The sequence below is a fragment of the Hirundo rustica genome, chromosome 8 (genome assembly GCF_015227805.2).
Source record: "Hirundo rustica isolate bHirRus1 chromosome 8, bHirRus1.pri.v3, whole genome shotgun sequence".
NCBI lineage: Eukaryota > Metazoa > Chordata > Aves > Passeriformes > Hirundinidae > Hirundo > Hirundo rustica.
In genome coordinates, this window is record NC_053457.1 from 6,064,117 (window position 1) to 6,091,575 (window position 27,459).

General features: G+C 40.0%; 2 long non-coding RNA genes across 4 annotated transcripts; one reads left to right on the plus strand and one right to left on the minus strand.

The window, feature by feature from the left end:
- Positions 1 to 1,825: 1,825 nt before the first annotated feature.
- Positions 1,826 to 4,637, minus strand: LOC120756070 (uncharacterized). The gene is made up of 4 exons (XR_005702004.1): positions 4,552 to 4,637; positions 3,381 to 3,504; positions 3,005 to 3,194; positions 1,826 to 2,013 (listed from the first exon to the last, which is right to left on the minus strand). It is a non-coding gene; the product is annotated as an uncharacterized LOC120756070 (long non-coding RNA).
- A 79-nt stretch (positions 4,638 to 4,716) lies between these two features.
- On the plus strand, positions 4,717 to 26,877 carry LOC120756071 (uncharacterized). Of its 3 annotated transcripts, none has more exons than XR_009208065.1 (3): positions 4,717 to 4,850; positions 18,342 to 18,536; positions 26,776 to 26,877. It is a non-coding gene; the product is annotated as an uncharacterized LOC120756071 (long non-coding RNA). The 3 variants fall into 3 exon arrangements; XR_005702005.1 differs by lacking the exon at positions 26,776 to 26,877 and adding an exon at positions 22,819 to 22,946 and having other exon boundaries at positions 18,109 to 18,536; XR_009208064.1 differs by lacking the exon at positions 26,776 to 26,877 and adding an exon at positions 22,819 to 22,946.
- Positions 26,878 to 27,459: the final 582 nt, after the last annotated feature.

A 27,459-nucleotide genomic window follows, 5' to 3' on the forward strand; every position in this document is an offset into this window, starting at 1 on the left:
TGAAATTTAAGGAAACAACGAAGATGGTGGCATGGGGTAGCTGTCACAGGACCCCTTGCCCTTCTGGTGCTTCCCCTCCTTTGTCATCCCAGGGCCAGGACCTCTCCTCTTTGGAGCAGCAGGCATCTCCTCTTTCTCTCCCAAGGCAAGAGCCTCCATGAAGGGTAGCCAAAAGTCATCCTGGCCATGGGGGTCACCATCAGCCTGTCAGCACAGGGTGCATTCACTTCCATGGCACCCAGATCTGTGCTTGGTGGGGTAGTGGGGACACCCCAGGGCTGGGAGCAGTGCCTCCACCCCGGCACCAGATGGTCCCCGCAGCCTCAGGAGCTGACACGAAAACAATGGCTGATTAATGGTTTTGTGTTGGGTACTTTATAACATTAACATTTTCCTTTTATTATTTTTGTTTACTCAAATTCTACTTTGTGCGTCATAAAACAGTGTGAATATGCCTTCACCCTATTGTAATGATTATTGTCTTTTAACCAAGCTACAGAGCTAGGTTTTACATTTTTCAGTGAAAGGTAGGTTAATTTTAAAATCATGCCAGTTAAGTTGGTGTGTTGTCCATAAAGAGTATCTAATTTGCCAAGGTTTTATTTGAAAAATAACATTATTTTTCTGATTGAAGATGATACTGTGGAATTTCTTTTAAAGGCCAGATTTAAAAGAAAACCACTTAAAAACATAGAAATGAGGGACTAGAGAGAGATCAACAAAGCAAGCTGACTACAGGCAGATACTAACTTTAAAAATAGAAAATTATTTATTATTATTATTATTATTATTATTATTACATTAAATACACAAAGTATTTATACTCTGGCTTATGTCAGAGAACCTGTACATACTGAGGGATTTCAAAAGTTTCTGGTTTTGTTTTTTGATGTTTTTATGACTTGATTAATGCTGTTAATATGCCTGGTATTGTACAGTGAGCTCCACCCTGCTGACAATAGCACAGCCCTCTCAGTGTAAGGACTATACTGAATTAACATATAGCTGCAGGTGACATGGCATCCTATTTTTACACAAATCAAATATGCATTCTGATCTATCTATTGGATGCTTTCCCTCAGACCTCCTGTCACTGAAGCCAGTTGGGGAATAGGGTTTGATGCTGTGATTAAATCTAGCTCAAACAGCTATTTTTGGTGTTTGGCTATTTCCTATAATGCAGAGCCCAAGACTTCACTTAGATGAAATCTGAACTGATCTGGTCACATGTGATCTGTATCTGAAGGATACTGGAATAGTAAAGGAGCATCATGTTTCAAAATGGAAGAAAAGCCATGGATCCTAGTCCCCTCAATTTTTAAACATGATTAAACCAAATTATTTAACACACACACACACATACACACACACATATAATATATATAAGAATATTTTTATGTGTTTTTGTCAGTCTGGTGGGTTTTTTAGATATTGAGAGCCAAATAGTAGCATCCAAATTATAGACTTCCCAGAGTGGTGTGCTTTTTGAAAATAAGTTCTTTTTGGAAAGAGGGTTTAACTGGTTTTGTCCAGATAGACCTCATGAGTTGACTTTTTGTGGCAGGGGTTCAACAGTGCAGCTACATAATGGAAGAGCTGAGGGTACTTAATCCTCTCACCTCTTACTCTCAACCAAATTACACATTGTGAATGGCACTGAGTTTGTCACAAATGGAAACATCTCAATCAATATACTGAAAAAAAATCATTTATTAATATTTTACTTCAAGGATAAATCCCCCCCCCCCCCCAGTTATTTTCATTGTTTTTAGCAATAACTTTTATGATCATAAACCCCAAAGAGAGCTCATTAATGCATGTCATGTGCACCAGTATATAAATATCTTCCACTGTGTGTAGTAGTCAGACCATGTTTGTGGGCTGGAGCAGGCAATAATGTTGGTTGTTTTTATTCATTCTTACACTTCACTGCTCTCAAAGTTTATACCTATGTGTCCTCCCCGTCGATGCAATTTTGACTCTGGTGATGATGGAAAGTACAGCTTTTGGTATCTGAAATAAAATAATGAAGGAAAACAATTGCTTCACTAAGTATTGTTAACTATATGGTACTGGAGTTTTTAATGGAAGTATGATACAGATAAAAGTGCAAGGCCTGTTAATTAAGGGCAGTTATTTTCTGGGAACAAGAGAACAGTGCAACATAAATGTGTGTACAAAAATGTGTCCCAGAAAAGATTTGCAAATGTGCTTATTTGTGGGGAAAAGGAAGTGTATTTGGCTGAGCCCATGGAATTACTCCTATTATATAGAAACAGTCCTCATGCAGTCCAATAAACACTTCTTCCTATAATGATGAAAAGGGAAACACACACAGTGACTGGCGTCTCCTTTCTGGCCCAGTAAAACTGATGGAAGTTTTTCAGTCAAAACAATATCCAAATGGAAAATAGAATTTTGTTCAAAATTATGTTTTCCTTGTGTAAAGGATGCAGATTTTGGTGGGAAATTTTAATTAAATGTAAGAATTTCAGCGCCTTGGGTTTGTGGTTTTGTTTTGGAGTGTTTTTTTAATCAGAACCCCTAAATTACACATCTAAGTCTTAATTTCACTATTTTTTCCCCCTTCCCTCTATAATGACTTTTCAATGTACCTGTCTCCTCAGAGTTCAGAAAAAAAGACAGAGAACATGAAATTATTTCTCATTCTGCAGGTCTTAGAGGTTGATGCAGTAAAATGTATTTTTGCCTCTCTAGGCTCAATGTCCAGCTTCTAGGCAAGAGCCCTGCCCAAATACTGGCCTGCAATGGTTAAGTATCTAAAAAAAATAAAATCTAATAAAATTGAGATAATTACCCTGTTAACTAAGAATTATTCACATGAATATATATTGCATCTTGAAATACTGTCCCTCAGCTGATAAAATGTTTTATGGCAATGATCATAAAACCACATGTCATTTCCTTTGTTTATATTCTTTTTGAGCTTTGAGAACACACTCCAGAGATCTTGAATTTGTGTCTCCTGAAATGACAAACCTACACAATTCAAGTGTTGTCATACGATAGGTGCACGAAGGAGCGGAAATCTCCCAGATCCTGCTGGCAGCCATCGATGCCAATCGCGTTGGCTGGAGGTGCGAATGTTCCTGCTGGAGCCGTTGCGCTGGAAATGTGCACCAGATGAACAGCTGCCCTTCTGGCCCTGCAGCACACTCGGCCTGCTGAAATAGCTGCCACATAAAGCACCGGGAGAAAAGAGCACATAAGCACTATTTCAGCTGCAAAGAACAGGAAGATGGGTTTCCCATTGTAGCTATAAAAAAAAAGTATTTGAATATTTATGTGGGATTTATGCTCATCTCTATGAGTGGGGGATTTGTATAGATTATTTATTGTACATAAAGATAGGAAAATACCCAAAATATTCCATTATGTTAGTTATTCCTCCACAAACATCCATTACGCAGTTCATTTTCCAATTAATCTTTACTGTCAAACAAATGTCATTCTCCTTCTTCATTCCCAGTAGTAACTTCCATCCTATGAAAAAGTTTTGCAATGGATGAATTAATGAAATTATGTTTGGTGATTTTGTTGCCAATATATATATATTGTATAACGACCTCTGGGAATCTTGCTATTTATGAATGACCATTTACAAAAAGACAAAATACAGCAGTCTTCAAAAAGATTGTTTTTGTGGCAGATTATAACCAAGATTCTTGTCTGAAAGAGGGAAAATGGGAGATAAAAAAGGGAAGTGGTTTGTTATTTCTTTCTCCTCTTCCCCAGTTTTAGACTTTTAGTGTGGCCCCTCCCCAAAACTTCCCAAGGAAGCTGAACTGTGAAAGATGGAAGTTCTTCACATGGATAAAGGAGTTAGTTAAAAGTAGAAAACAAGGAGCAAGAATAAATTATTAGATTGCTCGATGAAGAGACATCACAGGAGAGTCCTTTGGGAATGAATGCTAGTTCTGGGCTGTTCAACATCTTCATAGATAATCACTTGTAAAGTGGGTGGTGGTGTAGTGAGAATATTCACTGATGTTGCATTATTAGGACTGTTAACTAAAAATTTTGAAAGAATAAAGGTTTTAAAAGATATATAAAACAGTTTAATCCTATAGAATGTCTAGGAAATTAAAAAGTGGATGACATTCAGTACAGATTAAATTAAATTAATGCACACTGGGAAAATACCTGATACTGCATGCACAGTAATGGGTTCTGAACTACTTACTGTCATTTTGGCATTATCACAGCTCTAGAAAACATTTAATCAGTGCTCAGCAGCAGGCAAAACCCACACAAAATGAGGAAAAGAGATGGAAACAAGATAGAACAGTTTGATCGTTGCAGTTAACCATGAGTGCAGTTGAACGGCTAGCGCTTCTCTGCACAGAAGAGAGGGGATTGAGAAAGGGATTATAGAAAACTGTAAAATCCATGAAAAAGTTGAATTGGGAATTATTGTCCCTTGTCTCCTATGCAGCTCCCAGAAACCACTAAAAAAATCCCTCAGGCTATAGACTGAAAACAAGTAAAGAGGTAACTTCCCACAGTGTGCAATTAAACTCTGGAACTCACCACCATGGCATGCTGTGGATTGTTACAGGCTTACATGTTCCAAAAACAATTAGAAAAATCAATGGAAGAAAAACCCATCTACTAAGTGCAAAGGTGCCTGGCCTGGCTTAGGAAACTGCTATATATACATCTACCCTGTCTTACCTTCTTTCTTTGGCAGGGGCACAGGATTGTTAACACCTGACTCAGGGAGGCCGCTGCTGGCAGGTGATGGGTACAGCCAGGAAGGTGAAAGAAGCAGGTTGCCTTTCCTCAGGGCTCTGGAGGTCCAATTACAACAGGAAGCAAAGAGCTAAAAGGTAAGACAACTGCTTGATGGACTTTCAGAAATGAAGTAGTGATTTTGGGGAAAGAAATGGAATAAGTTTCAGTGAGAAGGGAATTGAGAATGTTGAGAATCATCCTGACTGTTGATGTTGGCTTCTGCAAGGAGGTGTGTGTCGCTGCATTTTCACAGTTATGTGAGGCAGAGTTAGTTTGAGGCATGTGAAAATTGCTGCTGCAGAGCTGAGGTGGGTCATGACCTGCCACGGGGACCACGGCAGGAGTGCCTCAGCTCCTATCCTGCACAGACAATCCTCAGCAAGAAGCTGACTTGTCAGGGCTTTCTGCATGGAGGTAGGACTGACTTCCATGAGTACAGTTTGAGTTCACAGTCACATTACCTATGAAACCTCATGCGAGTGGAGGTTTGCAAAGAGCCTGGTGGACTTTGGCTACGTTCTTCTCTGTTTAGGTAAGGATTACTTCATTTTAGTCAGTTTATTATTCAAGTTTATTTTTGTCTTATGAAGAACAAGAGTTTTGCTTTAGTCTCTGAAGAAGAATGCAAATAGGTGGGGAGTGTGTTTTTTACATATTGAGTATCTGGTGGCTTAAAGGTTGAGCTCAGTTGCATAACTTGAGGGCTGTATTTCTTGATGTACCGAACAGTTAAAAAGAAGTCATTGTTTTCTGATCTTCCTTTTTTTTTTCTTTTTTTTTAAGTAAAATTCAAATTTGAAATATCTTTTGAGCAATGCTTTGAAGTAGCGTGTAGCTCCCAGAGGTGGGTAATCTTCATGCTAATTTACTATACAACAATGTGCATTATTAAAGCACATCTGAATGATTCATCCAGTGAATGAAGAAAAATTATTCCAAATTATTATTGATGAGTTAATCAAGATAGCCATGTCAACTTTCTTTTGTCCATTAGTGTGAACAGTATTTCACAATCATCATAATAAGAGCCAAATGTTAATGGCTGAGGTAATCAGACTCTAATGAAGAGCAGTGAAAAGTGCTCTCTTTAAATAGTTTACAGTTTTCCTAATCACTGGAGTGGTCAGTTGGTCCCATGATTCTTCATATTTCATAATGTACTTCACTATCAGCTTTTTGTTTTAATTTACTTTTTCTTTCTTCAGAAGGTGAGCGAAAAATAAGTAAGAAACACAAAACTGTAATAACAAAGCAAATAAAACAGTTCTTGTAAGGTGAATATTTTCTAAAAGAAAATGATTTTACCTCTAATATTACCGGTATCTGGGATCTTCCTTCTGCCTTTAATTTTTGTTCTTCATATAATTCTTTTGTTAAAAATAATCACTGTAATTTTTAGAAGCTCAGCACAAACCTCATTGAGCAGACAAAGATCCTTGACCAGTTTTGGGGAAGAATATATTAACTGCTATCTGTGTTTCCCAAGTAGTATGCATGTGATCCACAAATAGGCAATTCAGGAACTGGTTTATGTGACTGATCTTGCGAGTAAATTTACTCAAGTGGCTTTTCAGGTTCTGTGTCTTTCTCCTTGCTTGTATGCTTGTTTTTCCCTCCCTGTAGCACCTGAGACTGTTCTTTGAAAGTATGTTTTCTCTTTGAATGCAACATTTTAAAAATTAATAAAAATGATATAATTATGTGTCATGTTAGGCCAACAAACTTGCCAAGTGCTCATAGTTCTGAGTGGTCCACAGAATATCCATCTAGCTTTCTCCTTTTCCCAAGGGATGAAACTCTCTAGCACCATCTGATAAAATGGAGACCATTAATGTTAAAGACTAAAAGCCACTAAACTAGAGCCACAGGCATGTCCTAGGTCTCTGCAGTGGTAGCAAATAGCAATAAAAAGCGGAAGAGTAAGCTTGGCCTGGGGGGCAATGCTTTCCTGGCTCCAGTGTTTCTTTCCAGTTCTCTTTCCTGGACAAAAACCTTACCATCCCTAAGTTTCTGATTCGGTGCATCTCTCTGAAGGCTAGAAGGAGTAACTTGGATGCTTCAGTTACTCACAGTTTGTAAGGTGGGACAAACACGGTGTTATTTTGCTGTGCCACAGATCCGCACTAATTCTGAAGACATTTGGCCCAGGAAATGGCATCACTGAGTCACCCTCAGGCTGCCAGGGACCAAGCACCAGCCAGGGAACAACTTCCCATCAGCAGGGCCAGGCACAGCTCTTTGCCAGGAGACCTTGGCCCTGCGCTTACACGAGGCTGAGGCGTCAGAGCAGAAGGTAGAAACCTTCTCCTTCTACTGTCAGGTACAGGTCCAAGCCATTTGCCTTTGAGGGGGACTGTTGGCAGGAATACAAAATCTCCAAGTGTTTAAAGCCTGACCAGGGTACAAGGAGGCAACTAGCATTCTTCTTTTTGTTTAAAATATTTTATCTATTTTTCCAACCCTTTGGGAAAGGCTCTTAGAAATCTGGGGGAATGGTAGTTTCTGGGGATGCATAAACATGCCAATGATTACAGGAGCTGTTTGCTGTGGCTCTTACCCACTCCAACAACCTGAGATAGTAGAGACAGTGTCAAATGAGAAGTGAAGAACTGACAAGGTGTGGGAAGCCCCTATGCAGATAGTAAATGTACACTGTATTTAGCATGTCTTGCTCTTCCCTCTCCAGAGAGAGAACCTCTTGGCTTGTTCAAATTAGCAGTCCTGTAATGTAGGTTACAAACATGCTAACAAATAAAAAGTAGAGGCCAACATTTCTTTTTGAATTGTTCTAAACTATCTTTGATATATGTCCATGTGTATACACCAGCATGGCATTAAGAAGACCAGGGGGAAGATGGTATCTTTCCTGTTATGGGCTTACCAGTAATAACTTTTCTTTTTATGTTTTGTTAGCTCCTATTGCTAAGCTGGATCTGCCATGGTACGTGTGCATTTAATGTGCTCCCTAGGGAAGGAGGGAAAAATACAAGAACAGTCATTGCAAGTGTGGCCTGTCTAAGGCATAAGGCTACATTTGACACCGGGCACTGTCACGCGTACATCAGAAGGACCAGCTTGTCCTGGCCTGGCCTTTGACTTTTGAAGTCAAGCTTGCCTGACGAGCTGTAGGAGAAAGGTAGTCTTGTAAGTTCAGAATTCTTCAGATGCTGGGTACTGCAGGTTTTGGGAAGTGAATTTCATAATTAGTTCTCATTTTATGTCCTGAAATGACATGCACAAAACAGGATGTGGCCTTTCCCAGAGTCTGGTGGGAGTGAAAATCAGATCTGAAGCCAAATCCAATGGTTTAACACATCTGTCCTGGAAAGAGAATATTATACTTTTACATTATAATAGTTTAATATTCTTGTATACTGTGTACTCTCTTATGCTGTTTTATACAACGATAAACTTGGGATGAACTGCCTTAATGGGAATTTCCTGAGTTTTAATCTTGATCCTGTCACACTACTTATCCTTTCTCCCTTATGTACTGCTTATTTTTTTTATGAACACCATTATGTTATATAAGCTATTAGTAGGATACTCAAATTATCACCTGGATAAGCTTTTGCATCCTTTTTCTCTGTTCTTCTTTGCATTATCTGACCTTTAGAAAAATACAATTAAAGTACATTTTAAGCTGTACATAAATTATTTTAAATACATTATTTACTAGATATATGACATTTACATGCAGTGTGAGTTACTTATGCATTTGAAAGAAGAAATTGAGAGCTTTTTTATATTAGGAGTACAATATCACATTTATGTTAAGCGTTCACCTGCCATTGATGGCCTTGTAAGACCTTTGATGTTTGATTTACAGGTCATGATCAAATTCTTTTGCCCATTGCTGTGCTGTTGATGGTCTTACTTTCATAAACCCTTGTTATCTTGAGATACTTTTTTGTGAACTTAGTCAGAGATGCTCCATGATGCTGAATTCTACTGTATCTCTGTGAGCCAGTAATTTCCAAATATTCATGGGCCCATCTGGTTCCTTTGGAGGCTGCTGCCTTTGATTCAACCAAGGCTTTGCTTTCACACAATATAGTAGTTTGTGTAAATGTATATATTGTTCAGTTCTCATGCTCTTAGGAATCCATTGGTCAGTAGCAAAGGCATATCTTACCTCGGGGAAGGAGGAGGGACAGCAATGGTCTTCTGGAATAGTGTTCAACCTGAGAATGCTGATGGCTTAGAGCAGCAGCCTGATGCTGTATTCCTGCTGGAAGTTCAGCACCCTGAGCTGTAGGAATAAAAAGCAGGTCTCCAGCTTCTGAGAGAAAGTGCCGCTCAGGAGATAAGGCAAGCCTCCACAAAGTATTTCGTGCCCATTCCCTGCAACCCCCTTTTGTATCTTCATGCATGTTCCTTCTCTGTTTGGAGCACTCCTGTTCTATTACATATCTATTCAAACATGGCACATAAGCAGCTGGCTGTAAAGAAGCATGAGACTGAGTGTGTATGTGAGAAAGAGGTAAACTCAGGTAGGTAAGAGCCCTCCCCAAGATTTTTGGACCACTCCAGTATCTTCCAAAGGCATCAAAATCATATTTACAAAGTGACACAGCTTATCCCTGTCTTTGGGGCCTCCATCATCAAGGTGTTTATAAAAAATACAGAGAATGCAATATTGGATTTTTATATTTTTCTGTTATTTTTATGCTTGGCTTGGCAGATGTTCCTGCGTACCCATTCGGTCTGCTTCCATGTGTCTTCTGAAGATACAAATATGCAGCATACAGTCCTTGTAAGCATGTTGGCTCCCATTAGTAGGCTGCTCTCATTTCTTCTGTTCCTCTGCTTCAAAACCATTCACAAATGGGGGTACAGTGATGCCCAGTATCTCAGAACTCACAGAATGGGAAACTTCATACTTAGAGGAGCGTCTTTGCTATAGCCAAATCTTCTGCCAATTTTCTTTGGCTGTGATGACACTAGAGATTTCTGTATTTGAGAAATATGTTCTGTCAAATAATTCGATGCTGTGTTGTGGTGGTTTTTTGTTTTGTTTTTTTTTTTCCTTCTCTCCAAGGGTTCCTTTTTTCTTTCCAAAACAAGAAGGTGACTTGTATAGGGAGTACCACTGACCATCAAAGTGTTTGTACTTCATGGACTTACCTGATGGTTGATGCTCATATGTCTTTGCTGCTTTGATTCAAGCAAATACGGGGATTGAATTTGGCTAATTAACATGACAAAGTCATGTTAAAGACCCATTGCAATGAAGAGAGAGAGAATTCTTATTTGCAGGATAGTTTCTCAACAGTCTTGTTGCAGGGAAACCCTTTCCCTCCCTGAATTGCATGGGTCATGTAGTTTTGAGGAAAATAACTCAGTGGTGATTAATTTGTTGATTTTTTACACTGGTTTGTTTTCCAAAAGAATTCCTAAGAAGGCAACAGAGCTGCCATCCTGTTCCCATCACAGTCTTCTAGTTTAATTTTAAGCTGTTTTTCATTCCTGTAGTTCTGTTCTGTTCCTTCAGCTGAGGAAGACTGGCACCTGCTTAAAGCTGCACCTGGTAACTTCAAAGGGTTTCTTTGTTTGTTTGTTTGTTTTTTTCTTGAGAGTGGGATTACCCTGTCTGGAGACCTCCCATCTGGCTGTCTGCAGATTTCAGCTGGCTCCAATGGCCATACCCTGCTCCAGCTGCATCTGGGCAAGGTTTGTTATCGTAACTTCGTTGTGCTCACCTGCACATCATGGAGATGGCTCTTAGAGGCCTCATTTAGTCATGCCATTTAAATGGGTTCTTTCTCCTGATCGTTAGGACTGGCATATTGTCGTGGTTTGACACTAGCCAAATGCCAGGCACCCACAAAAGTCATTCGCTTACCCTCTCCTGCTGCAGCTGGACAGAGGAGAGGGGAAAAAATTCATGAAGGGCTCATGGGTTGCGATAAGAACTTGGAGAAAAACACACTAAGGGCAAAACAGGTTCAAATTCAAAAGTATAAAGTAAATTTATCATTAACAGGGTCAGAGGAAAGGTCAGAGTCAGGCTGGAAAATGAATGTTTTTTCTAGCTAAACTGAGGAGAACTTGCTAACACTTTATATGAAGTTCAGAGTTATATACTAATGCAGTACATAATCTCAAAAATATGAAAGCTAAAATTTTAGGCATCATGTCAGCTCCAATGCTTGGAGCACCTCTTGCCCCTCTTTCTTTTCCAGTGACCTTGGTGCCTCCACGTTGTTTTCTCTCACATGTCCTCACTTCCTCCTCTTCTCTGGCTAGAAGAAAAGCTGCTGCTTGTAGGTACCACTGCCAGCAAGTTCCACTGATTCAAAGATCCTTGCGAGATCCTGCAGTGCTGAGGAGTTGATCTCGTCTGGGTTCCGTGCTGGGGAATCTCTCGCCGTGTTCCTGCCCTTGGCCGTGAGCGGGCAGTGGCAGCTGCGGTGGCTCTGGGGCTGTTTAACGCCTCTCCTCCTGCGTTAGGGGCTCAGGGAAGGAGAAGCCGCAGTCCCTGCCCCTCTGCCCGTGGCACAGCTGGGTGGGGGCGGCCAGGGCAGGCCAGGCTCGCCCTGAGCCACGCCGAGATGGCGGCTGCCACGGCGGCACGTCACCATGGGCGGCGGTGGCAGCGGTGCCTGCCCGCCCCGGGGAAGGAACCACACGTGCACCGATTTGATTTTCTTCTTCATCAGTCTTCACAGAGCCATTGCCAACCTCTCTGACTGGGCCGGCAGCGTGTCTGCCTTCAGAGCCATCATGGATTGGCTCTGTCGGACATGGTGGGACCTTCTAGCGGCTTCTCACACACACTACCCCTGTGGGACCCCCGCTACCAAAAATCAGGCTGTGCCAAATCAACACACGCCTGTTGATTCCTGCAGTTTTTCATGTGGCAAATATCCTTGTACAGTCAAAGGAGCAGTGCCTGTGCTTAAAGTGACCGAAGCAGGGCCCTCAGCATCCGTACAGGTGACTTAGCAGGACCACTAACTGATGTCGGTATTCTTCATACTGTTACTGGAAATAGCACATTTTGTGCTAATTGCGCATAGCTAAAGAGATTTCTTAGTGTAACTGTTGTTGGAGTAACATCCAGAAGTAGTGCATTTAGGCAAAAGTTCCTAATCTGCGTCCTTGAATCCACCCTGCCAGCACCTTGAGTTTCTGGCAGCTGTGTGTTATAGGACAGGACTTATTGCTGGTATGCTGTTTTACCATAAAGTTGTTGGCCTCCCTTTACTGGCAGAAGGATATTTTCCATTTTTTTCAAGGTGAGTGCAGGTGGTTGGCCTCTCTGAGGCTGCTGCATGGGGACATCAGTGGCAAAATTTGTCAGGGAATCCTGAAGCTGAGGATGAGCAGTGTTGGGAAACCTGAGCCATTAGCTGTCTCTGCATTTCAGAAAATTGTTACAAGTTTGTTGTAGCTCCCCACTGCAGAGAATCAATTAGTTATCAAATTAAATGCTTAAAAGGGTTATTTTGGAGCTTATAAAATCTGTATAAGACCAAACAGGAATGATTCAATTGTTTATAGAAAGAACTTCTTCCAGGAATATTTGATCTCTTTACTACAGTCCTCACTATTTCCTGCATCTCTGCTTAGGGAAAATAGACTTCAAAAATAATAGTTTTAAATCTTCTTCACTACCCTTTCCTTTTAATTTCTTTTTACTATGTGATTGTGTAGTTCCATGAACACAGCACGTTAACAACATGACACCTTCTTTCAAATACAGCAAAAGATTTGCTGGGGATGTCTTTTTCTGACAGTTGATATTTGGGGTTGTTGCCCCTTTGGCCCCTCCCTTTGGCGCTGTGGGTCTTTTCTGCCAGCTTTGGGTGAAAGGAGTGTGTGTTTTTGTATGTGTGCATGACTGTGCATGCAGGAAGGGGTGTTGTCCTCTTTGGTACCACTGTGTCAGTATAATGAGGTTTTGTTAAGGGTTTAATTGATAAAATAAATGTCTCCTATTAGATAGCAAATACTGCAGTGTTTTTTAAATTTTATCTTGCAATTTAAGACACTATGTTTCATCAATGGAAAAAAAAAAGTATTTCTAGTAATAGCATTTTAATTAATTTTAAAGTGCTGTGGATTCTAATTCTATAGAGTTAGGTTTCAATAATATGATACAGCTCTTCTCTTCAATAACAGCTACTCTATTTTATTGTTCAGTACTGATCTACATTTTAAAACAAACTGAATACAAATGTTTTGAACAAGAAAGAAATAGCAAGGCAGTTACCAAAATATCTTTTATGACTACTTTTTTAAGCAGGTAACTTTTTGAAAGGCTATATTCTTGAATCTCCAAAATATTTAAGTTGCTGTCATGTGAACTCCTGGGAGAGAAGGAAGACAGAGAACTCAAGTGCCTCATTCTTATAGTGTGAAATGAAGTTTGTGGGTGGACTTTTCACAGAGCTGCATTATGCTTTGTCTCCATGTGACATGCTGGTTAAATGGACAGGACAAGCCTTTGTAGTTTTGCAATGTCCCAGTGTTCCTTAGCACATAAGGAGAGTGCAGTGTTGGTGCAGCTGTTCATAAACTGGTGATTGAAAACCTTGTTCAGGGCAAGGCAGAAAATGCTACATCATAATTCTGAATCTGAGTTTTGAAGATGCTTCTGGCAATGTGAAACACTCCCTTTCCTTAAAAACATGATTACCTCTAATCCTCCTTGTGTGATGCTGCAGATGGAGACAGTACTAAGCATCTATTAGCAATTCAGATACACAGGGCTGAGGTTGAAGTTTTGATCTTTTATGTTCTCTGAGGATCTCTGAAGAGTATTTTTGGCCTGGGGGTTTTACACAGCCCTATTTTGTGAGAAGTGCTGAGCTCCCATTTCTTTTCTTTCTGCTTTGCTGAGGGTGGGGTTCTGAAAGCCACTGCTGAAAACTTCAGTTGTAGCTTGTCTTTTTGAAGTAGTTGCGTTTTAAATACTTAGAGGGCTTAAAGTATTCTAATTCCTCTGGTGATAATAAGTGCCTTCCTAGAACAGTAGCTGAGAGGAGACTCACTAACAACACTTTTCACTCTCGCTCCCCAGCTCATGTAAAATCTCATACCTCAGGGTACCAGGGCCGTACTTCAGTGCTGACCTGGACACTAACCTCTTGCTTTAGGAAGGAAGGTTTGGCCTGAACTGAGACCTGGAGCTGTTTGCTAGAAGGCTGGAGTATATAAACCAATAAAGAAATGTTATCTGTTGCAGCTGCCGCCTTGCACCAGGTGCTCCTGTGAGTTTTTGCTATTTAGTTGAGTCCCAAAGAGCTGGTGCCATGCAGGGAGAGCAAACTGAAGGGCTAAGAGAATGTCAATCATGTGCTCACCTGAGGGGTTTCAGATGTCCTGGAAAACCCATACAAAAATGCTAGGATTCAACTGATACCTTCCTTGCCCAGGTTGTAGAGTGGGACAACACCACTTTGTGGCATTTTAGCCCTGATCTGGTGAAGTCTAGATGTTCGTCTAGTAGTTCTGTGCTGGTGATTTTGAAGTTTTTTGTATACTGACAGATTTGTTTTCTGCATACTTGCGGGTTTTATCATGATCATTGAAATTCAATATAAGAGGACAAATCTGACCTTGCTATTATTTTTTTTTTTTTTTTTAAACTCATGATTGGTTGGTTTAGGAAGCAGCTGTCATGGAACAGGGTGAAAATATCAGTTGACATGTAGATCAGATGTGAAGGCAGTATTTCATACATGTTCTTCGTCTGCTGGATGTGTACAAATATGGGCCTCATGAGATAGTTTCTATTGCACTGGCTGCTGTATAAAAGATTAAAGCTCGGAACAGTTTGTTTAATTAATTCCGCTGTAGCAGAGCCCGCTGCTAGTGTGTGACCAAAGGCACAGAGACAAAGGAGGGTCTTCAGAACGTGTTAACTGCAGGGCAGCGGGGGCGGCTTCACAGAGGTCACAGCAAAGAGCCCATCCCAGCTCGGGGGGTAAGTGATCTCCCTGCAAGAGAGAGCAAATGCTGCTTTCGCACACGTGAGGCCTTATTTGATCACGTTGTGACAGTACAAAAGAGAATCACAATTAGTTCATATAGGCATTCTTTTTTCTTTTTCTTAATGACTCACTGTCGTTACTAAAAGCTAATATGTTTTCCAACATTAAAATATTGCATGGGCTACCAGTATTCTAGTATACTCTTTCATGTTCAGAATGTGGAAAGAGGTTGCTAGAAGAGAGCTTCCTGTTTTTAATTAATTCGTTTATATATACATGGTAGTTTTCAGAAAAAAATGAACTGAATAATCTCAGGATATTTCAGGGTGCATAGTATGAAATGATACATTGCAATATTGCACCATCCTACCATATCAATATTTGTTATTAAAGGAAATCTTAAGAAACAACACCCACCCCCCTCCCCATTCATGATTATTCAATAGTTTTACCAGTTAATTTTCTCATATCTGTGTATTTAGGTTTCTTTCTTACAATCAGAAAATAGTGCATACAAAACCCCTGTTGGTCCTTTCATCTTTGCACACGGTCACCTGGAATGATCTCAGCATTTCCATACAAGCAGCAAAGAGCTGCTCATTCTAGTGTTAGACTTGTTTTCTGGCCCAACAGGTACTGGATTACATGCTGAGGTTCTATTGCTGTCAATTGTATATTTATGATCTTTAAAGCACTTTTTTTTCTGAAGGAAATTAAACTCCTTGGACACGATTTGTAAAGTTATTGAGGTTCCTGAAATGCAGATCATCTCTAGCTGGGACTTTTGAAATATGAATTGGGACTCCCATATACCTCTGAGAATCCAGGGTAATATATTGCTTTCATCTTTAGGCCAAATGAGGCTTCACTTCCTGAGGATGGCATTTAGGAAATGCTGTCATTTGGAGATGTGTCCAAAAGCATGCAAATATTTTGCTGAGTAAGACCAGCCTTTAAAACTTGTGTTTTGGTGTTTTGTGTCATTTGGCTGACAGACCATGATTTCTGCTCTGGGGGATGTGTGTGCCTGGCTGAATTTCAGTTCCGTGTTCCCTGAATGCACAGGCTTTGCGCGGGAAATGGTGAACCTTACTGCTAGCACCAATGTGTGAAAGGAAGGTTTTATTACAAGCTGCCTGATGTGCCACCCAAAGTCCCTTAAGGTAACCACTCTCCTGTGGAGCCTGGGCTTGCCTGAACTTCGTAAGCAAGCAGCTTTAGACTGTGTTTTAATCATGTCCTGAACAGTCTGAGGTAGTCACTCAGACTAGCATGTAAAGACCTATATAAACGGTAAATTCTCCCAAAAGTCTGTCTTCATGGGCATCCTTGTTCCTTTATCATCCAGTATCTTTAAAGAAAGTGGACTATTCTAGCCTCGTGTTGGGATTAGGAGTTTCTCCCATTTTGATATAATTTGGGAATATTTAGGGTTGAATATGCTGCCATTAGAACTTTGCAGTCAGTGTTTCATCACAAAGATATTCGCTATTAGATGACAACTGTGATCTAATTCAGAAGCACATTGCATCTACCAAAGTGACAGTGTATTTGTTAGGATGAATTTTAATGGCAAATCCTCAATACAAGAAGATGAGCATCTTGGTAGCTGAGATCTGTTCAGTATCCCACTGCCTGTGCAGGCAGCACCCACTGTTCAGCATGGGTCACATCCAAGGGGGCAGGAGCTGCTCTGACTCAGGTGAAGATGAAGTGTGGCAGAGATCCTTGCTGCCATGCAGCAGCATCCAGCATATGGCAGGTCCCCCTTCTCCCTCGACTGAAGGAACCTGGCCTGATAATTGGCAGTACAAAGTTTATATAATGCACAAATAAAGAATGCCTATTCAATTATGACAGCTAACTGAATGGAGATACAACTATTGAAACACTAGACTGGGAATTCTGATTTACTTGTGTGAAGATAATTTGTACATCAGTCCAGCACAACCCTTGGATGGATATCTATCTGTAAGCTTGGGAGCATCCCTAAGGAGGTATCAAATGGAACATTTGCAGAACCATTTATAAAATCTTGATAGTACTGCTGAGAGATGAGGAAGCATCCTTGTTGGTGAAGACACGTGATTGGGTGCCTGCTTTTTGTGCTTTTAGAAAACAAACAAACAAACTGTGTAGGGTAGAATAAAAAACTATAGTGGTAGAAAGATTCAGCAGAAAACCTGACATTCTGTTTGTGTTCAGCAAAACTCATAACAATAAATGTTTTTTGCAGAGTGTCAGCCATCTAGGGTATTCAGATCAGCAGTGGTAAGATTCATAGTCCTGCAAGAAAATTTATAATCATGACAAAAGTGGAATGAAATCCAATTTTCCCCCTTTTTACGTATTTTATCTTGAACTGTATCTTATGTGACAGGACTGCAATTAATATCTCTTGAAAAACAGAAGGCTCATTAAACTGGCCTTGCTATGGTTGCTGAGGTGCTGTGCTGCTGCTGAAAGGGATTCCCCCATTATCTGTGTTTGACACAAACTCTAATCAACAAGGCCAATTCTGCTTTATCAAAGGTCTGTCACATGAGTGGAGATAATATTTATTCTGACTTGTACTAGCGTAAAAAATGTAGGCAGATACACAACCCTCTGTCAGAACCGGTCACACAGAGCATTTATTGAGGTGTTTCCTTTCTGCAAAAGTGATTTCAAATATAGCCCTCTTCACCTTCCACCACTGGGGATCCAGGTTGTTCTGGTTCTTTAAAACATCTTTCAAGGAATATTTACAAAATGAAATCTCACAGCAAGAACTGTCAAAGGGCAAGATTAATATCAATTCCTCCACAACTTATTGATAGGGGGAAAAAAAAAATCCATCAGCTCTAACCAGCTTGCTGGATAGATCCTGTATCCAGCTTGCTTTGGAAGCTTGTTACCAATATATATATTCTCCTTTCTCAGAGGTCTTAATATGTGTCACAATATTACCTCTTTTGCTGAAAATTTTCTGAACACTTGGGTTTGCTTCATATTGATACTCAGTCTATCAGGGACAGTAATTTTCTCTGTTTACAGAACTGCTCATGGAAAATGGATGAGGTTTAACAGGGGTGATAGTGTTTCAGTCCATTTGGTTTAGCAACACTAATAAACTAACTGAAGGCTTAAGATCATCACCTGCAAAGCCTTGCACAGATAATTTCATACTGTTACAGTGTTAAGTGCTCAAAAGAAACATTTGTAGCTGCAATGCAGCCTCATATGTTTGCATGAGAAACCACCTGCCCCTAACCACAATCCAAATGCTCTCTTATTTACATGTAAGAAATTTTGGATAAGAAGCTAGACCCATACAAATAACATACGTATATATGTGTGTGCATGTATGTATAACCTATACAAATGCTAGACGTATTTTTAATTCTTCATTCTTTTCCTTGTATACTTACAGCATCTCTAACTAGAGGAAGATGCTTCCTTGTCTCCAGTAACACAAAACAGTTTCTGATTTGAGGGAAAAGAACTGGGAGGAAGGGTGATTGACAGTGCTCATGCCAAATGTTGGAATGATGCTGCAACGCCCTGTCCAGGACTGATTGCTGGAAGAACGTCAGAGAATTGAGGCAGAAGAGTGTTGTTTTCTATGCAAGTCATTATTTGGTTGTTTAAACTTTTTCTTTTCAGCAATACAATCTCTTGGATTCTCAGGAAACTGAAAGAACACTGACCTGCATTTTGAACAGACAGCAGTGCCAGTGTCTACCAATGTTAGCAGATACTTCAGACACTGAAGCCAGGAGAAGACAAGTATCCTTCCTCCCCAGAAAGAGGTGTGGGAATGTGCTTGCTGCAGAAGTTACCCTCACATCAAGGAGGAAGGTGAGGAGTTGTAAGGGTGCTGAGCCTGAATGAAAGCAGATACTGTCCTACAAGTGCCTGGAAATGTTTGGGGTTTTTTTGTTTGTTTGTTTGTTTTTTTTTTTTTTTTTTTTTTTTTTTTAGCAGAGTCCTTATAAGCACAGCTTTGTGCCAGAGCCCTTGGCCTCCCCTTTCCTATTGTTTTGGGGCTGATGGCTGAAATGCTGGATATCCAGGAATCAGATGATTTCCCAGTCACTATTCTGTTCCTGGAAAAGCTGCTTCTGCTAATGAGGGCCTTATGTTTCTGATTTGCTTCGCTATGCAGAAAAGCTTCTACTGAGATTGTAATTCAGAAGACAACATTTGTCTCCTTCTCCAAGAGATGATTTGAGGCAGTGTAGTGATGCCAAGAGATTGGGTCCTTTATTTGCTGTTAAGAAGAAAACTTCCCTTTTCCTTTCTTTCTTCTTCTTCTAAAGCAAAAAGTCTTCAGTATTTCTCTTGTCCCATGCAGAATGATGAGGGAATAGCTATATTTTACAAATGAACAGAGACAGAACATTGCATTAGAAAGACTTCAATCTGATTGTTCTTAGGTACAGTGTGCAGAATGTTGGAATGTCATATAGAGACATCATATTTTAAATCAGTTAGTCACAACTTGGAAATTATTAATACAATTTTCAGTCAAAACATCCAAAACAGATGAAGCTAAAACAAATTGTGGTTTCTGATCATGTAGATAATAATCTTTCCTTTTTTTATACTCATCTTCCATGAGCTCCCAGTACTGTGTGTACTTCTAACATCACGTATCTCGATGCATAATTAACGAGCTTAGTATAATGCCATGTTTGTTTATTCACGTCTACTTCAGATTTATTAGATAAAATATCCTGAAAGTCAGTGTTGGAAAGAGAAAGCATGGAGCTAAGTTTTTAAGGAATAATTTGTTGTGAAGTTGATGCTTTTGCAGACAGAGATCATCAGTTAAGCATGATTACAGACAACAAAATTTTGCTGGTGGGATATTCTGCACCCCTGGAACATAACTAGTCCCATTTGCACAAAGTTCTTGCAGGCTTGTAGAGCTGCTGCCTTGCAATGTGCTTGTCAGCTGCACCGTGGCAGTCTGGGGCAGCAGAAAGCTCCCCAGGCATTGCCACGCTGGGAGCAGTCAACACCTGCATCTTAAATTGAGGGGGGAAACTGCTCCTGCCTTCGGGAAGGCTTGGAGCCAGACAGACTCTCGTTAGTTATTTACAGAGGTGACACCTACATGAACTGGGGCCTGCATGGATTATCAGAGCGCAGCTCTGCTTGTGCTTTCAAGTTTTCATTCATGGTTGTTGCACAATGTCTTAAGCATTTTGCAAGATGTGGCGGGAAGGATGCAGAAACACGTTTCTGGCCACGTTTCCTGCAGTAAGTCTCTCCCACTCTAGTGGACTGAGGTCTCAAAGGGAAAGTCCAAGAATTGATAATGGCTGGGAATAATTCGCTTACTCAATACTGAGTGAGCAAATGCTGAGGAAGTTGTAATTCCAAGCATGGTCTGATGCAAGAGGTTGATGTACTCTAGGCACTTCTTAACATAATTAACAAACAACAGTGGCCAAATTCTTTCCTCTGAGTCTTCCTAATCTGAAGGAAAGAATGGAAAGAAAAATCTTGCATATGCAAAGCTCAGGGCTGTGAGTTATTCCAAAACAGTGGGGCTAAAAATACAACTGTAAGTGTTTATAGAAAGATAACCCTTTGAAGAGCCTTTCATTTGGAGATCTGGCAAACTAGAGAAATTGAAGTTAAGATCTCTGCTTGCACTGAGAGCTGATTTCTTGAGGTCAGTGACACTGGGATCAGTTTTAGCTGATTGTGAGGAACTTTAGTTTTCAAATAATTGCACAGAGGCATCTCAATATTTTGTTAAAATAATTGAATGGAACGAAATTAAGTGGTTTATCTGAAAATACTGAGGCAAAGTATTTGTGTTTTGAATGTCAGACTGTAGGAGTCAGGCTGTTATTTTGCAAGAAAATGTGATTTTGGGGAATTCTGTGGAAATTTCAAGATATTATAAACAGAAACTGATTAGCAAAAGGTATGAAATTCAATGTCTTTTTCAACTGAAATACACTCATTTAAGAAATACTAGAGATGTCAACAATTGAATGGTGCAGGCAGTGGAAGAGAAATTCCTTTTCATCCTTTAATCTTCCTTAACCTCCTTCTGATCAATCTAAGTATCAAGATGACTGATTTCTAACTGCACCCAGCAAAAAAAGAGATTTGTTTCTTTTTACCCTTTAAATTTTAAGCCTGGTGTGGATTTTTTGAAAGGAATGTCTTTATGGAAATTGGCTATGCCAATGGACATAGAATTTTGGAAGTTAGACTTCAGTGCAGCACCTTATCTAAATATTCCCTGCAGGTAGCTACATATTCAGCTGACTGCTGCTAAATTAATAACTCTCCTGGAAACACTGTCCTTACACTTCAGAATATTAGAAATGCTTTCTGTTTTAATTCCTTATACATAAGGAAAAGCAGAATGGGTTCCAATAGGAATAGGACAAGAAAATGGGATGCACATGTGTGAGAAGTATAACATATGTGTAAGTGCTCAAAGTACTGCAGCCTGTACTAATAAAAATGACAGATTTTTAAATTTTCAGTTACTTTTTCACTCTGAATGGTTGTTGAATGGCTTTCTACTCTTGTCTGGAAATATATATTTTTTTAGAGTTTATACAGTATTTCAGACTGCACAAAATATACAGTTCTTAGTTGCAGAGCAGAGAACAGGTCATTTATCCTGGAAAACTACCTGCCTGATTGAGTTTCTCTTAGCTATTACAGACAGCTTCCTTTTTTGCACCTGTGCCTATCTTGCATCTGCATTTTCTATCCTATAGGTCATACTATATTAAAACAGTATGGCAGTTAAAAATGATTGTGGCAATATATCAAAGTCATTTCAGGAGTAACCTCGGGTTTCGTTTTCTATTAATAGGCAGCATTTTTATAATAAGTTTGTTTGTTTGTTTTTCCTGGCAGTCATTATTCATCAAAAATTATGATGAATTGTGAAAGATTTTTGTGTATCTCCAAAAGGGTGGCTCGGTGCTTTTTTTATTGGCTCTAGGCCTAAATTTCAGCAAGTGTGTGATCAAGTATACCGGAAAAATCCTTTGTCCATAGCTAAACCTTATGAAATTATAGATCAAAAGAGTTTTCCTATCTTACAAGGACTGTGGTACCATTCATGGGCTGAAAATGACTGTCAAAGTAATAAAACAACTACTGTTGTCAGGGAAAGATTAAAAGCAGCAGCTGGATTGTACACAGTCAACTTTAAAATCATTCTCTGGGAAGGTAGATGCTTTAGAAAATGATCTGGCTTTTCAGTTGATGTGCCATGATTGGCAGCCCCATAAAATGGCTACTGACACAGGAACTTACATAAGAAAGAACCCTTTTTTTCCCCCTATAAAGAGCATATTCTGCTTATTCCCTTCTCCCAAATTGGACTCTGCATTTGGAAGTGAGATGTAATGCAAGTGTCATGGTGATGATGGCTGCCAGCCTTTCCTTTGTTTCATCCCATTTACCTATAGTAGGTTTTTGCCTGAAATCATTCCTGCTGTCAGTTTTCTGCAGCTTGTGTTTTAACCTATGCTCATTTTACTGTTTTAGTTTTGTTCCTCGAGTTCATCTGTACATTTTGCAATTCTCTTTAAATTCAGATATTGCCACATCTGTTTTCATGTTATTTTTCCAACATCATAATCTGCTGGAACAGCACCAAATATGTTTAATCTCCATTCAGATTCTACCATTATCCCTGGTATAGAGGAGTGATTATTTTTAATTATCTCCATACTTCTAGCCAGCCCGCTCCTCAAATTAGCATGTGTGCAATCTTTGAAACTTTATTTATGCAAGGTCAGCATTAATGATTTCTTTAATTAGTTCCTTTCTTTCCATTTAATTATCTCTTATTTCTAGCCATCCAGACTTTCTTGTTCTTTTGAACAAAGTAGATTATCTTTCTATCTGTATCACAAGATTTGGCCATCTGCCTTCCACTTGGTGATTTTTCCAAGATTATAGTTGTCTTAGGGGTTTTCTTTCCTGATACCTTTTTGATTTATATCTATTTCTTAATGTCTTCCCTCAGATATTTCTCACTACATAACATTAACTTGAAGAGTAGTTAATCTTTCTTACATCCTGACAACACCATTGGAAAGAAACTCAAATGTTTGCCAACCTTTTTCTCCCTGTTTTCTGATTCCAGCGTTCCTCGTGTTGTAATTCTGGGCTCCACCTTCCCCTGTGAGCATTGCTGGACCTCTCCTCACCTCTGCTTGACCAGATTTTCAAATATAAGACCTGTTTGTGTTGTTTTTCCTTAGGATTATGCGCAATGGAGATAGGAAATTGACAGCTTTTTTTTCACGATATCCCATTTTCCGTGCACCGGTCTTGAAACCTTTTATGTGTTTGGCTTTTGTGGGTCTAAGAAAGTATGTGTGTTGTATAACTGGTCACATCTCCAAGCCACTGGAGGTGGCTGTGCCATATGTGCAGCGTGCCTGGTTTGTGAGCAGGCACAACTCCTCTTGCCATTCCCTGCTGGACTCCATGCACATGGCCCCACCTTACATGAAGCAGTGTTTTTCCCATCTGAGGTGAGAATGGAAAATTTCAGCTGAGAGCCAAAACCTACCGTCCCTTCGGATCTTTTTTCAGTGCCCTGCCTGAGAAACACAAGCTCCCACAGCAGGTGCCAGTTTCAGAAGGAATGGTGCTCAAGAGAGGTGCTGGCTGCAGCCTCTGGCTCCACGGCAGGCACTGATCCACCCCCTCTGCAGTTATTCTGTTTAAAAGTCCTTTACCCAAATCCAGAAACAAACTCTCTGAGTGCCTTGAGCTTCTTTTGGGGCTCAAGCTCTAACAGCAGCGCCAAGCCTCACCCTTGCTGACCGTGGACCTTGAAAAAGGAAAGAACATCTGATTTTTTTTTTTTCCCCCCCGATCTTTCTGAAGGAGAAATACAGATAAAAGCAAAGCTCTTTGTGACTGATTTTTCTTTCTTTTTTTTCTTTTTTTTTTTCACTATCTACTTGAAAGGCAGTGGGTCAGAATTAAGGCATTTTTGCTGCGGAGGAAACGTGTGGGATGTTGGCTGCAAGCCAGTAGCCACTAACATCCCCGCTGCACCAGGAATACTTGAATGAAGTGGGCGTCAACCTCGGGAGAGCAGGCACTTGGTAACAGACTACCTACATCAGAGGAAAACCTCTTCATTGAGATTCAGGGAGTAAAAATATTGAATGGAGATAAACTGGTTTGGTAGATTCTTCTGAGGGACAGTGAAACGGGAAGAATTATCATCCAGTCTGGAATATCATCCTCTAAGCTCCTGTGTTTGTCAGGTCCCATTCCCGCAAACTAGAGATCCATACAGCTGCTGACTTTTCTGACAGTATTAAAGTTTCATCTTCCAGTTCTGTTTCCTCAACATAAAGAACAATGGAATAACCATCCAGGGCTTTCAGCCAGTAGTCCATGCTATCGTCAGTCTTCTAGGGTTTTTTTTTTTCCAAAACCAGAATAAAAATCTGAAGTTTATGAAATGCCTCTAGGTGTCTGGAAAAATTATATTTTATATTCTTCTTGGGTCCAGCTGGGTATCCACTGGGAAAAATAAAAGTAATTTCTAGAGTTTCTTTGTATCAGTAAATTATGAATCCAAACAATCAAATAGAATACTCCCAGTGTTATCATTGTAATCTGTCCTAGTTAAACTATCTTGCTGAGTCAGTCACCAGTGCTATCCTGTCAAAATATGAGCACATTTCCCTTGAATCAAGTCCGTCATCACAACGTGACATCTATGAAACGGTTTCTCTTTCCACCTCCAGTAACATGATAGGTAAGCAACAGATTTTTTTTTGTCCAAAACTGCAAATCCTGTTCTGTGTAATGGAAGGGAGAGTTCCTTCTCATTTATGACATCACTGAATTATTAGAAAGTAATACAATCATTCTTTTCAAACACGGAGATGACAGTGATGGAAAAAATGAAGGAAGCGTTTTGGCTAAGTGTGTGACAATGGACAAAAGTGGCCATAAAAAGACTGAATGGCTAGAATAGAACATCCCAAATATTTTAAAAAGCTCTTCTCCTTGTAGAGAAAATAAAGGGATCCTGGATAAGTGACAATACTACGTTTATGTAAATCTAAATGTTTACATGGTAATAACAATTTAGATTTTGGATGCAGCTGTGCATGTTGGCTCAAACATGCCTGGTCTAATAACACTGAGGTTACAGAAAGCTAGGGGATATGGATGAAAAACAAGTGAATTTGAGCAGGGAAATATTTGAGCAAGTGATTTTTTGGGAAAACTAGACACATGAACTGGAGCAGATCTACCAAAGTAAGGTAATTGTTTTAGTTTGGTTAATAGCTTCGTGTTGACAATTTGCCTTTCATGTTCTGGTTTTGCAAATGACCTGTACAAGGTATTTGTGGGCTGTTGATTTGCAGTGTCCTAACCTGTGGGCAGAAAGCCAAGGGCAGGGGGAAACAGCTTTAACGCCTCAGACTGCATAGTTCCTGTGGCTGGCAAACTGGAAATCACCAACCAACCAACAGAGCAGGTCTGGGTGAGTTGATGGCTAATGACTGATAGGAATCAAGCCGGAAAGATGAGGGAGAGAAATGTACTTGCTAGAGCAAAACTAATTGTTGGACTTAAAACGAGTTGGAAAAGTGAATTAGGGTTGCAGCTTGAGAAAATGTGTGAGGCTGAGCGACTGCAGCCAGGGGAGCCCATGGACTGACGGATGCGGTGGAGGCAGCAGTTGCCAGCACAAATGTGGACATCTGTGAGGAGACACAGAACAGAGCTGGGAGTCAAAGTCTGAGATGAGGAGAAGAACCTGGAAGAAAGCTTAATGGCAGCAAAACAAGGAAGAGGGAAGGAAAGATGGAGAAGGTTTGGATGAAATATTGGAAGATACACATTTCAGCAAGAAAAATGGTCTGACGTGCTCAGGACAATGGAAGAAGAAAATGTAACTGTAATGACTTCCTCTGTAAGGAATTCTTCTTTTTCTGAGATCCCGGGGTGGCAAGCAGCAAATTAGCAGATCCTCAAAAATAATTTGGAAAGTAACCGCACTATCTGCTCCGAGAGAAAAGTTTAAGCTGTCTAACACAATTTTTGTAAGGAAAATGAAAATGTGCCGGAGGGCTCAGAGTTCTTAAGACCAAGTGATAAACCTTTGAAAATAGGATTTTATAATGGAAATGCAGAGATCATTAACTATTGTAAGCACCTCTAAGAATGACACCTCTATAGTAAATTACATTCAAATTAATATAAAACTGTAAAGATTCTCTGACAGCTTTGATTATGTAAGTTGATTTTAGTAGTTAAATGTTGACTTTCTATAATGCATTCTCCAGATATTATACTGAATGCTGCATCATATATAACAATTACCATGTCACAGTGCTATTTTGTGTAAATTAAATTATTGACAGCAATATAATTTTGTATTCACTTTATTATTTTGATTCATTTTTCTGTCAAAATATACAATGACTCTTCACTAGATTTGGAAACCAGAAAAACTCTTTAGATGGTGAAGTATTATTCTCCATACATTATTTTTCCTTAGCCTGTAATGAGATTGAGGAAGGAGGGGGAAGCAACATTTCATTCCTCCTCTGACATTGTGTGTGTTTTTAGACACGTTGTCAACTTTAAATTGTGTTTCACTAATTGTGCTTATCAAAAAGTCTGCAAAGTCCATGGCAGCCCTGGTCAGACTGTCCAGGCATGTGGCACAAGCACTGTCCTGAATCACAGCATGGACTATGCCATGGCTATGATCATAGATTATGCTTATAAGTTGGACTTGATCATCTCCAAATTCTTTTCTAACCTAGTTGATTTGATTCTATGATTATTCAGCCTAGATTTAAGGAGGTTCTATTGTACATCCCTGGGTGAATACTTCCTGTTCTTTGATATCTCTTATGAGTTAAGGTGAAAAACATCACCTGTGTGGAGCAACTCTTTCTTCACACCTTCTTTTCCCATGTCCTTTTGCAGGGGGCAGGGGGTATGGCAATAGTGATTGTCCATCCTTGCATGCCTGGAAAGTATTTGCAGGTTGTGGTTTTAACTACTTGTAATGCAGCACTTAAGAGTTTTCTCATTCTCCTTTCTACAGATGCACAGCCTGTTATCTCCTCACGACTTGCACAACACTAGAGTGCAGAAGTTGGAACACAAGCTCTGTCTTCCTGTTGGATCTCGGCTCTTCTCCAGGCAGGTACCCTGACCCCCAATATGAAGAGAGTCCAGCTGGCTCACTTCACATAGAGCCAAAAGCCTTAATCATAAAGACATGGGGAGGCACTGAGAGCAGCCCTGGAACGTGGTTTGGGGTGCTATCCTATAAGATTAAAGAAATAGGCTGGGATGCTTTTAGGCAGAAAGGAGGACTGAATCCAGCACATCATACCATGGGCAAGCACTCTAACTCTGGGTACAAAAATTCCCAAAAATTCCGAGTTGTGGTAGAAAGACTCAGAAAATGCTCATTTTCTCAGCTTGTCCAGACCAGGGAGGTTGGGGTGCACATCTCAGTGGGTTTTAGTTATGGCTTAGGTACAATTAAGCCATCTACATCTGCTTGATAATAAAAATCAGACACATTGGCACTCCTGAGAGCCTGTCAGGCAGTTTCTGGTCCCTGGGCCAGTGAATGCAGACTTCTTTGTGGCCATACAGCTATGGGCCCAGATCTGTGCCCTTAATGTCCTGTGAAACTTAAACTAAAGATTATTTTTCAGATGTTCTTTGCAGTTTTTATTCAGCTGCACTGAGCATGTGGAATCAAGGGGACTAAGAG